This window comes from Anarrhichthys ocellatus, unplaced genomic scaffold (genome assembly GCF_004355925.1).
Source record: "Anarrhichthys ocellatus isolate YVR2014 unplaced genomic scaffold, GSC_Weel_1.0 scaffold2, whole genome shotgun sequence".
Lineage (NCBI taxonomy): Eukaryota > Metazoa > Chordata > Actinopteri > Perciformes > Anarhichadidae > Anarrhichthys > Anarrhichthys ocellatus.
Genome location: NW_022280032.1, coordinates 12,352,501 through 12,370,332, shown reverse-complemented (window position 1 = coordinate 12,370,332; position 17,832 = coordinate 12,352,501).

Genomic DNA, 17,832 nt, shown 5'->3' with positions numbered 1-17,832 from the left:
GTGTGTGTGTGTGTGTGTGTGTGTGTGTGTGTGTGTGTGTGTGTGTGTGAGAGAGAGAGAGAGAGAGAGACAGACAATTCAGTGACATTTTAAACAGTACATAGGGACTTTGTGGGCTGCAACAGGCCAATGAGCCATTTAAACAGAGTCTATTTGAGCTCATAGTTAGCAGTTTCATCAGCAGACTCACTGTCAAATCTCCACAGCTTGGTGGCAGTTTTGGCAGCTGCATAGATTCAGTTGTTTTTCTTCTTTAAACTTGACTTCCGTCTCTTTTCTCTTTCATTTCATTGACCCTGCCAATAACATTCAAGGCCTCACGGTTGCTATGGTTCCCCAGGATTTCAGTGCAATAGTGATTGGCTGTGGAGTAAATTGTGTTAGACATGGAGCTGTGTGAATAGGGAGCTAACTGTGACCCTGACAGAATGTACTGTATTCATATTTACTTTGAGGACCTTGGTTAGACAGCCACTCCAAATAAAGCTCAATGGGCCTATTCACTGCCTGGTATGTGTTGAGTTCATACTGTTGAATGTAGACCAGAGAAAAAAGGAAAAAGTAATCATTTATACTGTTTCACCAATCACACAAAGCAGAGCTGCAATAATTGTGCCTTGTTATGGGGCAGTTGTTTTAGGGAAAGCATTTCATCAAGTTTAACAGGTTTCACAATTGAATATAATCATGTTATGTTTCTTAATAATCCACCATCAACAACTAGAGTATCGTACAAATGTAGTATTTCCCAAAAATGTGTTAATTGCATTTGTAGGGTGGGGAAGTGTTCCTTTGGCTGTTGAGTGACTAAGCATAGATGACCTAGAATATATTTCCAGAACATATCCAGAAAAATTATAGTTATTACAAATAAGTTGTAGTTTAAAAGGTTAAAAAATACATCATGTATCATATATCAGCTTTCAAAGAAAACACATTACACAAAAATATACTGACTGTACATTAATGAATGAAACAAATAACAGCATTTTAGTCATTCCCACAAGTTCAGTGCACAAGTTAGAATATATACCATAGTAGTAATTATACTTCAACAGTAAGTACAAGTGGTATGACAAGACATGAGACCCCAAGAGGTATTGTAAAGGCAAGTCAGTCTCAGGTTTTGCACATATGTTACATGAAAATTGAGTTAAATTGAGTGGTCGAATTTTGAATATTAATAAATACATTTTTTAAAACTCACAAAATGATTCTGCAAAGATAAAAACTTTAACAGCACAATAGCAGTCTTGTCTCGTTTCTGTTAAGTTTTCATGCTCTCACAGGCTGACTATGTGAGCTTTAGACTCCCAATTACTTGTAGGTGTGAATGTGAGTGATAATGTTTGTGTGTGTGAGTTAGCCCTTAGGCTGGTAACCTCTTCAAGGTGTTTCAGTGTTGTCAACCTATGAATGCTGGGAAAAGTTCAGGGCCAGGGCATAGGAATCCTCTATCCTCTACAAAAAAAATAGACAATTGGTTGAAAATCTCCAAATCCCATATCCTTGCATCTGGTCAATTGATGCAGTGGTAGGCATCACATTTGCTAGCTCTCAATCAGAGATTGCTTGTTATACAAAGAGCTAAGAAAATAAGATTATGTTTGAGACCATGCTAAAGAAGATTTATTTGGTCATGTACATTTACAGCAAACCCGGAACAATAGAGCAGGTGAGATGTACCACAGTATACATTTCTTAAAGTGCTTAAAAGTAAATACAAACCTGCAACATTCACTATTTCTGTAGGTATTTCACACACCCTACTCATTTTTCGGAAAAATGGTGTAATTTATTTTATTTTGTCTAGACTCATTGATCAACAGAAATACTGAATATGAATCAGATTCAGACAAAAGGGCTGTTCACATATCGCGTTTCTTTGCACCCTCAAATCCACTGCACTCTAACGAAAGTGACGCTGTCGCGCTGCGCAAGCATTCTCAAGCGCTTATGTTTCAGTGAGCGATGGCTGCACCCCAAAATAAAAATAGGTCAACTTTTGAAATGCTGCAGGGTGCATTGTATTTCATGTGACAAGAAACAACCACAGCTGGCAGATATCTTTGCTTTTTTCCATAAATATCCACTGTAATTATATGGAGGAGAAATAAATCATTATAGTGCAGGACTAACCGCAGCTTCTGTCCTATGGACTGTTTTACTTGCTTCACGTTTTCCATCCAAGAACGTCTTAACATCCGTTTGAAATGTCTGCCAAACTGACACAGATAAATTGAGAAGTAAACCTCCTGTGAGGGATTTACGGTGTTGGAAGTCCATTTATCTTCGTTTTGACTTTAAGTTTAGTCAGTGAGGGTTACTGCTGTATTTCCGCAACTTCATCATCATTGTCATCGCAGTGCGCAACTTTTGCTTTGTAACAGCAGGTGCGACAGTAGTGCAACCCCCCACACCCAAGCACCTTGGAAAAAAGGATGAAAGCATCTGGTGTTTTCCAGGCATTTTTAGATTTAACGTGTGAACGGCGCCCAATGTGTTATTTTTCATCTGTTTTCCTTGGCCACATTTTTAAAGACACACTTTAATATATCATAAGACCGTATGTGCCACAAGTCACGAAGAAGATAGGTAATAGGTAACTGTATTAATAGAAAATAAATACAAAACACTTGGTTTGCTCTTCTACAGACCTAAATGGTATGTTGCAAAATAACTAAGATAAGACCAAATGGCACAAATATCATTTCGACTAACAATGTTGCCGATCTTAAAGGAGGTCAACTGAAAGCTACGAGATTTCAATCTCAATTTCAATACGCAATTTCAACAACTATTATTTCTAAAAAACAAAACAATAATCTAATAATGACCACCGATACCTGCACTATAATGGCTTGTATGGATAATTTATCACAAACTACATTTCCATATTATTACTTTTATCAGTACAACACTGCAATGCTCCGCGTATTACAGTAGAAGACACAGATTGATTTATTTGGATCTATTGCACTTTGCCTTTTGCCTTAAGTTTCTGTTAATGAAAAATACAACTCCCTGCAGACATATTACAATAACCTTCTTAAGGTTAGGGCCCTTCTTCTTAAATATGAAATATAAATGCTTCAGTTGAGGCAAATTAGGACATTTGAAGGTAGCTGCATGTATTAAATAGTCAGAAACGCTATGCTCGTTTCCTTATTTGAAACAGCTGATATGTTCCCCACTAATAATTAAGTTAACCTGAAACTTTCTTGGTGCAAAGGAGATCAACATTGATGTTTTCAATGTGTCACATCAATGCATTAAGCACTAGATCATATCTTTTCCACTATAAAAATTGTGTCTGCTTGCATCTTTAGGCCAAATGCTTATGTCCAACTGAAATTATGTTTAATCATCACTTTTTGCTTTTAATGATAATGTCAAGATGTTTTCAGATGTATTGTGTAATTGTTTCCATTAGTAAAGGGAAGGAATAACAAATCCGTGGGAAAATATTAGAAATGTTCCTTTTCGTCTCAGCCAACGGAGGGGCGTGTCAGTGTTTGATTGACAGCAGCTGGCAATGAACACCAGCAGGGGAGTACATCGAGTATCATGGATTTGAGTCACCGATCTCAGATCGGATCAGCACAAAAGAAAATATAATTTTGTTTGCATAAAACAAACAATTCAAATGATTAGGAAATAAAAGATTGTGCTTTTTATTAAAAACAAAATATTGTCATTAGTAGTTTTAATGACATATTATAAGTTGCTTAGAGTGTTAAGAACTTAAATAGATCATAATTCATCTCTAATATATGTATTTTATATTAATGTAAAAACATCTCGTTCAAACTACTGTATTTATTCAAGTGTCTCAGTAAAACTACATTTTTGCCCAATACTAATTTTCACTACAAAAAGACCGTATCGAACCATGATGTATCTGAACGGAACTTCCGTACATAAGCTGTTAGAGGTGATGCTAACGTTACTAGCTCCCCTCCTGTTAATTTAAATGGATTTGTTCACAATGTAACATTATCAGGGATCGGTGAATATAGAAAGCATAAATGCCGATCTCCTGATCGCATATTTTTTACTGAATATCGCCCCTCATCAATCGTCAGTAAAGCTTCATTTTACATCATGATGGTTGAACTGTGGAATTAATCTGCGGTTCACAAATGTGCCGAACCGCGCGGGGGATCTGTACGGATCGATAACGGTCCGTTACACTGATACACGAGTGCAGGGCACACAAGGCTACAAGGATTATTTAATGTCATTGTACAACAAGGTTGAGCAGCAAAATGCAGTTTGTATTTTTGCTACATAAGAAAAACACAGTAACACCAACATAAACAACTATATTATATCTGTATAGTGGAGGCTGAATTTCAGGGGTCCCACAGCCTGAAGGAAGAAGCTGCTTTAAAGTCTGGTGGTATGGCAGCCAACACCTCTGTAACGTTTGCGAGACGGCAGCAGTGTGAACAGGCTGTGAATGGAGTGAGTATTGTCTTTTTTATCCTTTGGGCTCTTTGCAGGCACCTCTTATCACCAATATCACTGATGTTCAGTATATGGGTACCAATGATGTTTATAGTGTTTTTTTGCTGTATCAATGCGTTGTACTGAACGATCTCTGCAGCGAGCGCTGGTCAGTCACCAGCTGCACTGCTTAAAGCAAGCAACTGGCTTATATCTCCTAACTTCTATCTAGCCTGTAACCCGGGGTATGTTTGTTTGGAGGATCGTTCAACATGCTAAGATGCAGAACAAGATGTGTGATTATGTTTGTAAGTTAAGACATTAGAAAGACACTTTAGCATGAAAGCTAATGTGGGTTGTTCAAGGTCTGTGGCTCCTGTGTTGTGTAGCAGGCTACTGTCAGTTAGTCAGTATGACCGTCTGCACTGCTTGTGATAGGAAGCTGACATTATTGCTTCATGCAAAGATTTGGTTTGCTGATGTGGAAGAACTTCTAAATCAATTTGAGGGAAATCTCACATTTAAAATGTTCAATGTCCAACAATCTAGTTGTGATATCATTGGTAATCCAAGCAACCAATTGTGCTGGCCAAAATCGAACCTATCCGACTTGGAGAGTTGTAAGGTTTTGACCTGTATTTTCTTCCATTTTTAAAGGCAGAAAAGAGCCATAGCGCAGTTGTCGAAGAAAATAACAAAATCTAGGGTGTGTTGAGGCAGTGTTTTGTGATTTTAGCAGCTTCGTTGAGTGCGGCTGCAGGGAATGTACATCTCTGACCTTCCACTAACTATTTTACTAAACTAGCCAGCTGATTACTCTGCTGTGGGATCTAATGTGCTGCCTTGACAACAGATCATGTGTGAAAAGTTATGAGCGGCATAATGCTCAAAATATGTCGTCTGTTTTCAATCATAGCAACATATTCTTCACATAAACAAAGCAGCCCACAGCCCTGACAATAGACTTGTTCTGTAGGTATGGCAACAAAATGAATGTCTATCAGCATTGCACAGTACACACACGTGTTTCTGTGTATGTTTGTGTGTGTTGGCTTGTTATTTCAGTGAACAAATAAAGGTTCTCAATCACACCGTCTGTCAGAAAATGAAAGCATACAAATGGCAATTATGCTTGTGTACCTGACCACACATAGGAGCCCAATTTGTGCCCCACATAGAGAAAGTATGAATGAGAGGGAACACATCTTAGCGCATGTTTTATACTGTATGCAGGAAAATAATGTGGTCTTAAGAAAGGGTATTCATCTCAATACACAGAAGATTACCCTCCAAATCACTCTCACAAATTCAAAGTATCGCCTTGGAAATAAACTGCTAGTAAACATGGGGGGCATAAATGTGTTTTTATTCCAACACTAATTCTGTTGTGTTTGAATTACGCAGACCATTAGCACCAGCAAATGTGCTCCAGGCCAGTGTGTCTGTGTGTGTATGTGTGGATTTGCTTAGAAATGACTAAGTTGGAAACAAGAGTGTTCAACGGTGTGTCAGTGGTATTAATAGGGGGATGAGAAGATGCAGTTGTTTCGCCTTCTGCCTGTGCTGCACATTCACTACCTTATCACTTCAAAACACTCTGGTTTGGCTCTGACAACTCAAATGAGCTAATTGCCTTGGTCTTTCCCTCCCTCCCTTTTACCCGCTCTTCTTCTACCCACTGCCACTGACTCTCTCTGTTCTGGCTGTCCCTTACTTACACTCTCTCTCTCTCTCTCTCTCTCTCGCTCTCGCTCTCGCTCTCTCTCTCTCTCTCTCTCGCTCTCGCTCTCGCTCTCTCTCTCTCTCTTTCTCACAGTTTCTAAATGCCTTTCTTTAAATGGGATTCTAAGAATTGCACCTTGTCCTAATTGCCTATGCAGCTGAGTCATACCCTTTACTTCAAGCTGTTTTCTTTTAGCAACTCCCTCCCAGCATATTGCTCACCGTCTTTAAATCATTCTCTATTCTTCTGTTAAATATGTCTGCCATTTGTTGATCATATATATCTATATATCTCGTAATATATGTTTTATTCCTTGTCTTCTTCTTGCCTCTCCCTCGGTCTGAATCTTCTTTTTGGCCTCTCAGCAAGTGAGGCAGGATTATACCATGACAAAGAGCCGTGGTGCAGTAGAGGGGGATTTAGGGACGCTATGGCTCTCTGTCATCTCAGGACTCACTCATATGCCTCTGTGCATCTATCTAACACAGAGCAGGGAGAGAGTGAGAATTAAGGGAGGAATGATGTGTGTGTGTGTGTGTGTGGGGTGGCTGGGCACTGGTTTAATTGACAGAACAGTCCCTTGAGGTTTTTTTTGACAGTCCATGCAGGAAACTTTGCAAAAAAAGATCGAACTTCTTGAAATATTCCATGGTATATCACATGGATATTAAATGGCATCAGATCAGGACTTTAAATGGAGGCATTGGGGCGTACTGTTTGCTAATGTGTTACTGTACAGTGCTCTACTGTAATAAGAATCAGATAAAATGTCTCTGGGTGGTAAGCTCTGAGTAAATCACATTAACCATAGACATCACTGCTGGCTACATTCTACCACGCTTTCCTTTACTGATGCCACCGTGTGCACACTTGCTTGTGTGTGAGAGTGTTTGTCTTCATATTTACTTCCATGCTTAATCAGGGATTGGTCTTAAATCAACAAGGAGAGATGGGCTAAAAATAAGAGACAGAAACAGATAAAGGCCACTGAGAAGCAACAGATTTATGTGTAGCTTTCAGTGAGTAAAAAAAAATAGAAAAGTTGCAAAACAAAATCATGCAAATCCAAACAATAAATACTCGATGCTGGACAGACAAAAAGAGAAAAAATGGTGTAAATCAATAGACTCTTTTTAAAATATCTGGGTACCCTTCAGAGTGAATTAGGGAACAATAATTGTTAGGAATGTTGTATTGTATAGGTCTCATCACTTGACTCCTAAACAAAAAATCGACGTCCTTGGCAAACTACCATCCATATTATGATTATGATGTAAATTGATGAGTGCTTATGAGTGAAACGCAATTGCAAAATAGATCACAAGAGCATGTAGGCGTGAAATCTAGCATAAAGATACTGAGACATCTTATTCAAATACCTAATTTCGTACTGTGGAATAACTATGTCACATAGTTTGGAGTTTATATGAAATAAACGTTGTACACAAAGACTACTGTACCTACATGAACAATCCTGGAGGTGACAAAGCTGAAATGAGTTAATCATCACCATTATTCGGGAACCAGTCCTTTCTCAAGATGTAGTAAAAGGCGAGAGCCTGCAGACACCTAACCTTCCCTGGGTAGCTTGAGTTGATGAGCAGGTGTTAAGACCTGAAGAGACCTAGGACGATTTTCATAAAGGTAGACTCTGACCATGGCCTGTAGATCAAACTAATAGTCAGACTTCAGATAGACCTCCTAAATTATTCTGGAAGAATTCAACGAATAGTTTATTTAACTGGGGCAATTCAGCAAAAACTTCCAGTAGCATAAAATCTGAATGCAGTGCAGACCTTTATTGAGATGCTGTGTCTTCTTATGTGGCAGGGCTTTTGCATCCTGAGGCTGGTGTGGCTAGGTTTTCCTATATTTTGTTCCTCATCCTTTGATAACAAAATGCAAACTGGCCACAAGGACATATCTGGACTACAAATGGGCAAAAGGGCTGAAGGCCATTGCATTGTACTGCGCCTCTCTCATTTTTGTGGATTACTTTAGGTTTCCTCACTCTCTATTGCCCTGCTTACGGTTCAGTAGGAGTGTTACTTGTTTTGCCCTCACAACATGAATAGAAATTTGCAATCATTAATCTGTAAATATGTCAAGTGTCACTATATACCCACTGACATAATTCCTAAGATAGCTGAGCTGGAGTCTTTAACAGTGAATCATACAGTATGCCGCAGAGGCTAACTGTGTTGCTCATGCTCTCATGGTTGGTCTGGCCAGGTTTCTCTTGGGAGAGGCTGGCTTGGGCCTGCTAGAATTAGACTGGAAATCAGGCCAATGGTATCACTTCAGAGACTGTTATAAAATGATACAGTATACCCAGCAGTCTGTGTCATCATTATATACTGTATGTGGGCTTGAGCAATGTTCACCAGACTTGCAACTTATTACGTGACAACTGCACAGATGTCAACAGCTGTCTGGGTGGGCAGACAGATATAAGACTTTCCATCTCCATTTTAATATTGCTTGGTTGATGGTGTATTTTTATGACTCCATGCTGATGACAGCCGCGGCGTTATGTTTTCAGGTTGTCCGTACCCCTGTCCGTGTATCCGGTCCATTCTCGTCAACACAATATCTCAGGAACTCATGGAGGCAATTTCTTCAAATTTGGCACAAACTGCCACTCGAGGATTAAAAGGTGGTGTTCAAAAGTCACTGTGACGTCAGAGAACACATTTTCATTCTATTCACTATTCATATATTAACTATGATGATTTCATACCAATGTCTAACAGAATAAAATGATGAAGTGATGACATTTTGGATGGACATGGAACATGACTGGTCGACGGAGGCATACAATTAATGATAAAAAGAGAGGTTATGTGTATGTCTGTGTAAATGTGGGCAGGTCGGTGTGTTAGAAATAAAAGCATATTTATTCTTGAGGCTCATTTTTACGAGTATTCTGTAAAATACATAATTATCCAGCAGTCATTTTTTATATAAATGATGATTTGATTGTCGAACTTTGTAACCGAGAAGGCGACCTCATTCGATAAGCATTACCCTAATAGATGTAAACACAATCTATCAGGAACACGTGTACCGATGTATTGAGCCAAAACACACATCCAAGGAGTCAGACATCAGCTTGCTTGATTTGAGCATTAATCATTACCATGGCCATGCAGACACACACACATAGTCAGACTCACCCCCCTTTGTTTATCTGGATGAGTCTTTGCTCAGACACTATGAATCACACGCCAACACAGTCCGGAAAATAAAATTCTGGCACACAGTGTGTGTTGTGTGTGTGTTTGGGGATGGGGCGGGTGAGGTGGGATTTGGGATTGGGAAACTTTCTTATAAGCAGGTTAGGACTCCCAGTGGCATCAATCCTGCTACAAACTGCTTTGATCAGTTTGTAGTCTCAATCCAATTTAAGAGCTCGCCCCGAGCAAGAATGTGTATGTGTGTAATTTTGTTTCCAAACTGTAATATGGTGTTTGGCCTATGGCCGCACATATATATATATATACACACACACACACACACTAACTCATTCACTTTGCTGTCTTCGCTGTGGGGAATGAAGCGTCATTGATATTCCAAGTTGCTGCTTGCCACATTCAGGAAATAAGGACTAGCTCATGAAACACAGCCAGTTCTTTGTACTCGCCTGTCTGTATGTCCGTCCGTCTGTCTTTAAAATACACACATGCACACACACATAACATCCATGCAGCTAACACAAGATTGCCCACTTATTCTGAACGAGTTACAATGTTCAATATTTATTGTTCTAAAACTGCAGCTGATCGGATTAACATTTTTCCCTTCCTAAAAAACACAATATAAAATATTCAGCTTCTGCGAGGAAGAGTCATGGGAGCCCTGAGAGTGTTTATTCATGTAGCACCCTGGGAGAGCTCGCAGGAGCTCGTTGGAGGGAACACTTTACAGTGCACAGCAGAGCTCATCAGCTGAATATATTACTCTGCTCCTGAAGGCAACGCTGTTCACTTTGGACTCCTACAGAGTGAACACTGCTGATCAGCAGGACACACACACACACACACACACACACACACACACACACACACACACACACACACACAGATTATCTCTCCCATTTCACACCCACCCACACCTCAACCTCTCTTCCCCCGAGCTGCCCTTTCTTCCATCTCGTTCCCCTGCCCTTAATGGGAGGTGGAGAAGATGTTAATAAGCAAGGAAAGGTCAAGGACAGCCACTCATGTGCTGCTTAGGCCACAAACCACCTTTTAGAAACAGGAGCCAGGTACCGCAAAGATTTTGTAAGGCATGCAAAGAAAGTGTGGCAGGTACATGAATGGTTAGTCAGCTTGAATGAGACTGGAGCTTGTGTTTTAGCTGGTGCAAACAGCTTTGAGAAGTGACTGTGCACAGCTTGGCCTCTTTAATAAAAAAGTGCTGATACAGGTCTGAGTTTCATGATCCAGTAATCAAAGCACACACCCAATTTATTAAAGCCAGCTTAGAGCACCTCTTATCTTATCACGCCGGGAGTTTTCTCTTTTTCCCCTCTGAATTTCATTCTTTATTGTGTAGCCGTATGATCATGTAAAGTGAAAGAAAAAAGAGAGAAGGAGGCAAACTTTACATCACATGTAGGCAACCTTGCTAACAAGGCTCATGTATCTCAGTCACCCAAAACAATATCAATCTCAGCTTAAAATATGCAAAGCAACGCTTCTCACAATAACAATGCCAGGGGCACACACAATGACTGGCATTTGCTGACAAATAGACTTAATTGAGTAGCAACTCCTTTTTCTTGTTATTAATTTCCCTCTCACCTTACACTCTCACACACACACACACAGTCTCTCTATCTCTCTCTCTCCCGTTCACTCTTTTTGTCTTTTTGTAAATGATGAGGTTTGGGCTCTGACTGACAGACGACTGAGCCTCCCTGCATTCTCTCCCCCTCTGTTTCTTTCTGTCTCTCCTGCTCTCTCATTTTCTGAGCTTCCCTCTGCTCTCATTCTGCCCGTCAGCATTATAAAGCCCAATACAATGTACACACACACACACACATGCACAGAGAGAGGCAGGGAGGGAGGATACATTAGGAGGAGAGCAGAGGAGAGGAGGCCTTGAGTCTTAGCTGACACCATGTCTATAAGCTACTGTAACTGAAACACTTTTTTTAGATTATCTGCTTCCTAATAGTGCACTTGAACATCACCATGGATTCACTGCTGACAGGACAGATGAGGAGTCTTCATAAGTATATATTGAGACAGTAAATTCCAATTGTTTGACAAAATACAAATATGAAACTGACAAAAAACTCTTGTGTAGATGGAGAAAAGAGTGTAACAGGACATCACCTCTAGAAGCCAATGATTTACATTTTAGCCATATTAGGTAACACATTGCAATAAACCAGTGGTTAAACAGCTGTATACAAGAATTTGTTTTAAATAGTTCTCATAAATATCAAACAGTGGATGGGACATTGCATCATGATTCATGGGATGACTGTTCGCTATTCTACCTGGGTATTGTTTACAAAAGCCACCAATGGGCAGCAACTGGTTGTCAGCTGTGCAGCGCCTAGTCACTTTACAAAAAGTACCAAATAGACCAGGGAGTCTGGCATCACCACACGTCAGTATAGAGTTGATGAAACAATTGTTTTTTTGAATTTGGGTCAACTATAACTGCAGAAAGTTAGTGAACTAGGTAACTTAACTGTTAGCTGCCAAGTAACAGACCAGCTGTGTTCTAAGTCAAAGTAATTGCTGATTGATAGCTGTCAACTGTGTTGATCTGTCAGTGCAACAGATAAGTTAATACCAACAAACACACTAACATGACTCAAAAGTGTTGTTTAGTAATGTTAACGTTATATCAAAGTCATTAATATCACCCTTACATTTGAATGCTGAGCAGCTTCCCCACATCTAACACAAAATATAGACGCTATGAATCCTGTAATCAGTCTTCATATATAAACATGACTTGTTGTCGGCTTACCTCATGCCGTTACAAATAAAATACAATCCATGTATTTTATTTCCATTGATCAGGTAAAGGAATCCAGTTGGAGAGAGGAGATTTGTACTTTAGCAGTGCAGGCCAAGCTTGCAATTTTGCTAAATTCCTGTGATTTCTCCACCTTATCAGTGTAAAGTTAATGTCCACAACGCACCTTGTGATGAGGATGAAAGACAATTTTGACAAGTCCATCAGAAGTTCTGCTGATGGCAATAGCACTTCCAAACAAACTTACTTTACCAACAAAAACAACTCCTCATTTACAGTTAGCAAGGGTCACTGACCTCTCCTCTCATCATCATGAACATGAAGTGACTCACTGTAAATACCTGCCTATAGGACATAATACTACATCTTTTTAGGATTTCTACAGATATTTCTCAGTGTAGTACATTAGCCATTCAGAGTAGGCGTTTTACTGTTCAGGCAAAATTGAAAAAATGAAATCATTGTCTGCATTATAAATGCATGATTATGATATTCTTTCTCTGTGATTGAAAGCATGATTTGTTCTCTTGGACCTGTAATAATTAAAATTCTACCAGCATCTTTGTTTTTACTTTGAAAAAAATAACTATACCGGTGGATCAGTAAAAATACCAAAAATACGAAGTGTTTAAAGACAACATAAGCATCTTTCGCCACAGGTTTCAGTTACAGTCAGTTTAAAACAGGACCAAGGTAAGATGGTCGACAAATGGTTCCTTCCCGGAATGGCAAATGATTAAAAAATGTCTCCTCCTGCTTTATATCTATGACAGTACTCTTCTCCTCTAGTCGCTTGGAGTACATTACCTCCCATCAAGCTATGAAATTACCTGGAAACCTGAGAAAATGCTAAGTAGGACATTTAAATTCCTCATGACTGCACGGGATCATATGACTCATCTGGCTGAATTAAAGAGTTACGTTTTCACTTTTCACACGGCAGGCTGTTTACACAATATTTATTTCAATGAAACCTTTACTGGCATCAGAATCTGTGGGGGACGATGCCATTTTTTTTTTTTACAGGGACTGTGACAAACAAGGTTTGCGAGTACGGTTTGCCCAGACAAACAACAATAAATGGATCGAGGCCTATGAGGCCAGTTCAGACAGACAACTGGAATTGCTCTGCTACACTCACAGGTACTCAACTGAAAATAAGGCAGTCTGTTAAACCTGACATTCACTGCTCACCCTTTTAATCCCTTTGATGCCTCTGCTGCTGCTTCAACGCTCAGTTTGCATGCACTGCTTCTACTTCTGCTGCTATTGTTGGTCTGAATACATAATACTTACATTCACAAATCCCTCCTCCGTCTGAGCATCCACTTGTAACCTCTGGTTCTCCCAAGTATCCACAGTGCCGAGCTTGGCGAGGCACCAAACTCCATACATTCTTTATTCACACATTACAGTAGGGTGTGAAGTGGTATTGAGAATAGGGAAAAGGGTGATTATGTTTGTGTGCTGTGAGTGTGAATGTCTAGAATATAAGATCAATATGTTCATGGTTTTACCCTGCGTTTTATATGATTCAAGATCCTTGAAGCCAAAAAAATGGTTATAACAATGTATGGATAGATTAATTAAAACAACTGAGCCTTTGCTTGTTCCTGAGAATTTATAAAATATATTTCCTTTCTGCACATTTGGTATGGTAAATATGATGAATGTGTTTTCCTGCCAATGAGAGCAACAACACAAAGTTACAGGTAAGCATAAACATGCTAATGTACATCACATCACTTTGGTCCAGACTGAAATATCTTAACAATTAGTAAATAATAAAATAATGAAGATTATGATGACATTTTGTTTTTACAACAATTCATTGTCCCCAGAGCATGATGTATGTTCGGTGTTGATCTCCTAACATTTCATCCAGCGTCAACATTAGGTTGACATTTGTTGTTTGAGACAACTATAGGATGGACTGCCATGTAAAATGTTCCACATATCATACCCTGTAATAACTTTGGCGATCCCCTTGCATCATACATACATGTAATGATGTTTAATGATTAGTTTTAACAGTATTTTTATTTTAAATTGTGTTTCTTGACTGTGTCCCTGCTGTTTTTCCTCATTGTTGTTCCTTTATTGTCAACGTACTTGCTCTAGCGCCATCATCAGGTCAAACTCAAACCAAATACCTGCAAAACTAAAGATATTTCCATCAGATGCAAATTAGCATATATTACCATATTATACCAGCTAAATTTCAGAATGTTAACATTGGCATTGTGAGCATGTTAGCATGCTGACGTGAGCATTTGGCTCAGAGCACCGCCGGGCCTAACATGGCTCTTAGCCTTGTTATTACTTGAAATAGACTGAGTCCTGTTGTCATGTGGATATTCAATGAAAGTTGCTGATTTAACTCCCTGGAAAGTGTGAAGAAAAGTCAGAGAATCACAAACCTTTTATTGCCAAGTACGTTTGCAAATTTCACTTGGTGATTGGTGCATAAGTACAATAGTATAAAGACATAATTGAAAATGTAAGAGTATGATGTGGTCAGGTAGCATCTACCTTCAAAACAAAACTAGTAACTCATAATTGCTCTTGTGTGTCACTCAGTTTTTCTGGGATAAATAAATATATATACAGTATATACCCGGTATATTTGTCGAGTTCTGTCTGGCTTAGCTCTTGTGTAATACCACAGTTTCCGCTCCAGTCACACACTGAACTGTGAACATCAAGTGTTACTCGAGGAGTTCCTCTCACTCCGATTTCCAAGTGACTTGTTGATGTTAACCAGCAAACAGCCACAGTGAAACCCTCCCACACACCAACTAGAGCTGTTGAGCATGTGTTTCATTTCTTCAGGTGAGACAGAGAGAGGGAAAGGGAGAGAAACCGAGAGAGATACTGACGCAGAGTTTGGAGAACTGTGTGACTGTGTGTATCGTGATGAGTGCTGCTGTGTGTGCCGTCACTCCAACTTCAGGCTTGTGCTGCTGTTTTTCTGCTGCACTGCAGAGGCCTGCGCCGCCTCTTGCTCACAACTTTAGACTGGTTTCCCCGGCAACCAGGGTGTCTGCACATGGAGAGCAACCAACTTCCCCAGATGAGAGCTTTTGTCAGTACAGTCACGATCACAAGGAAAGAGGGAGCGGGAGAGAGAGGGAGACAGAGAGAGATGGGAGAACACAAAGTAACTCTTACCCATATATCACTTATATATCTTGGAGGGGCATAAATTGCTATTTGTCCAACCAAGTGGCCAAACCTTCCTAAGTTAAAGTAGTATAGTATCTCTTACTCCCTCACACACACACACACACACACACACACACACACACACACCAAGTTATAGGACATTTTCCTGTTTGATGCCCTTAGCTAATACAGTAAACTGAATGTCAAGTTTAACTCACGGGGTAACAATTTCAAAGTAATATTTCAGCCAAAGTCTATAAAGAATATGTCAGCTAGTCTGAGCTGTACTGCAGTGGCGTCACTGTGTGTGAAAATAGGTAGACTTAAAACTTGAAGAAAAGAACCAATGCCAACAGGAACCAGAGTTGAAGAAACCCACAGTTGTATGTTTTATTTAATAGTTACGTTCTTTTTCCAAGGTTGTATGGTTGATAAGCAGTTGTTGATTGCAGTCAGCTAGCATAGTGAACCTTACAATCATCATTTCAGTCATTGTTTGGTTCTTAAACAGGCAATATTACAGCATGTTTGCTCAATCAAGGCAAGCATAAGCACCGACACCATTCCACAGGTCCAACCAAAAAGATAGCATCCTAAAAAAGACTCAGGTCTCATAATGCAGCATTTACAATGGACAACTACACAACTAATATAAACATTTAATGGAAATGACTTAGCAGCATAATGTTGGTTGGTGCAGGGCTTTTTGAAAAGATCACTGATGAAGAGAGTAACACCTTCACACTACTCAATATCAAAGATGTTACTATAAATAGACATTGTCCTGACATCAGATTATCATATTAAATGGCATTAACACAGCTGTCATTTCTTCGACTCATCTGGCAATAAAGAAAAAGAGGAAACAAATAGCAACCAATGTAACCTGACCTGCATAATGTTAAGTATGTCAAAAAGCCTGTTACCAGGGACCATGTGTAGTGTTAGTGTATTTCTGTGATACAGCGAGTCGAACTGTCGCATGGAAGAAACTCTCCGGAACCAACTGAGGCGATTACTTTGCAAAAATAATTAACTGTTTGGAAATTTAAAACCATGTCTACTGGCAATGTCACTGTAATCCTACAATTACCTTGTTCTCTCTCCCTTCAAAATAATGAAATCTAAATATATAAAGTGTACCTTTGGTGATCTGCAGGAAACCTGAAATCAATGACTATGAATGAATCCTTCAGTTTTCAGTTTTTGTATTTGTGAGTCACTTTATTGTTTAGGTACATTTGACACAGATATAGTTTTGGTATCAGGACACTAAACCTGCATGATGCTTTGAGGCAATTTGATGCATTAAAACTTCATGTGCTGAAATAATGTTTTGAAATGTTTTTGGAAAGTTTTTCAGCCACTGTTTCAAGTCCACCTGTCATTATCTGATAGGAGTGCAACAGATCACAAAACTCACTGTCTGGATCGTATCACAGTTTTGAGTCGTGGATTGGATCAGCAGAAAAAAAGGGAGCAATTTGTAGCTGCCTTTGTGTTAAATGTATTCTATGTCTGTCTGTGAAACCTGGTTTTTGTATCTATGTATAACAATAATAAATATGTTTAAATTAATACACATTTAAAAGACAAAAAATATAAATATATATCTTTACATCATTCACTTGTCTCTCCTGATTGAACTGCCTTTTGCTTCATTGCGTCTGTCATTTTTCATGATACTAAATACAAATTTTTGTATCAAACTAGAATTTTGCTATCTAATTGTTCAGTTTGAGGATTTAATAAACACGTGATGGGTTTTCCTCACCTTACCATTACTTTGTGGGCCTCCTGCACTATAAATCCAGCTGCTTGGACAGAACAACTTGAAACAGCTCCAACAAGCTTTGTGCCTGATCCTTTCATCAGTGCCAGAATTGACTGAGTGTATTTGAGCTTTTTGATGAGAAAAAAAACAACTGTAATTTCATGTATGAAACTGCCAATTATTATTTTTATTCATCAAGTGGGATGGAATGCTGTTCCATATTTTTATATCTAATACATGTAGGCATTCATTGTTATAGTTTCGCAGTCTGAAAAATCCAGATATGTACAAGCTGGCATGCAAGTAATTGTGACAATAAGCAAATAGAGAAAACAGATATCATATTTTCCAATGATCCGAAAAATACTCTGATTGGACAGAAAACTCCCTCATGTGTACTTTCCCTACATTTCGCTTATTGACTTTACCTGTTTTCTCCATTTGGATCTGTGAAGTGAAGAGTAGTACTACAGTATGCTGCCCAAGGGAAAAACCTTTGCCAGAATTTCTAAAAAGTCCATCGGATATACTCCTAATCCACCTCTAACATCCCACCTTTCTCCTATCTGCTTGTCTTACTCCCCTGTTTGTTTCTCTACTGCTGTATTTGTCTAGATGTATGACTCGCCAGACTCGGGCTCAGCTGCAATTTAGCTTTTCTATTTCATTCAAAACAATCTCCCTCTCTCTCTCTCTCTCTCTCTCTCTCTCTCTCTCTCTC